The sequence below is a fragment of the Nomascus leucogenys genome, unplaced genomic scaffold (assembly GCF_006542625.1).
Source record: "Nomascus leucogenys isolate Asia unplaced genomic scaffold, Asia_NLE_v1 000608F_170813_qpd_obj, whole genome shotgun sequence".
Taxonomy (NCBI): Eukaryota; Metazoa; Chordata; class Mammalia; order Primates; family Hylobatidae; genus Nomascus; species Nomascus leucogenys.
The window spans coordinates 141437-142380 of record NW_022096743.1 but is presented as its reverse complement, the minus strand read 5'-3'; positions in this window follow the sequence as shown (position 1 = coordinate 142380).

The window sequence follows — 944 nt, the reverse complement described above, 5'->3', positions numbered from 1 at the left end:
TAATGAAAATTTCAAAACACTACTGAAAAACGTCAGATAACAAACATATGGAAAAATATTCCATGCTCATGGATAGGAAGAATCAACATCAATAAAATGGCCATACTGCCCAAAGCAATTTACAGATTTAATGCTATTCCTAGTAAACTACCAATGACATTTTTCCCAGAATTAGAAAAAAAAACATTCTAAAATTTATATGGTTTGTCAAAGATCAGATAGTTGTAGATATGCGGCATTATTTCCGAGGGCTCTGTTCTGTTCCATTGGTCTATATCTCTGTTTTGGTACCAGTACCATGCTGTTTTGGTTACTGTAGCCTTGCAGTATAGTTTGAAGTCAGGTAGTGTGATGCCTCCAGCTTTGTTCTTTTGGCTTAGGATTGACTTGGCAATGTGGGCTCTTTTTTGGTTCCATATGAACTTTAAAGTAGGTTTTTCCAATTCTGTGAAGAAAGTCATTGGTGTTTGTATCCTCTTTTATTTCATTGAGCAGTGGTTTGTAGTTCTCCTTTAAGAGGTCCTTCACATCCCTTGTAAGTTGGATTCCTAGGTATTTTATTCTCTTTGAAGCAATTGTGAATGGGATTTCACTCATGATTTGGCTCTCTGTCTGTTATTGGTGTATAAGAATGCTTGTGATTTTTGCACATTGATTTTGTATCCTGAGACTTTGCTGAAGTTGCTTATCAGCTTAAGGAGATTTTGGGCTGAGACTATGGGGTTTTCTAGATATACAATCATGTCATCTGCAAACAGGGAAAATTTGACTTCCTCTTTTCCTAATTGAATGCCCATCAGAGTGAACAGGCAACCTACAGAATGGGAGAAAATTTTTGCAACCTACTCATCTGACATAGGGCTAATATCCAGAATCTACAATGAACTCCAACCAATTTACAAGAAAAAAACAAACAACCCCATCAAAAAGTGGGCAAAGGACAT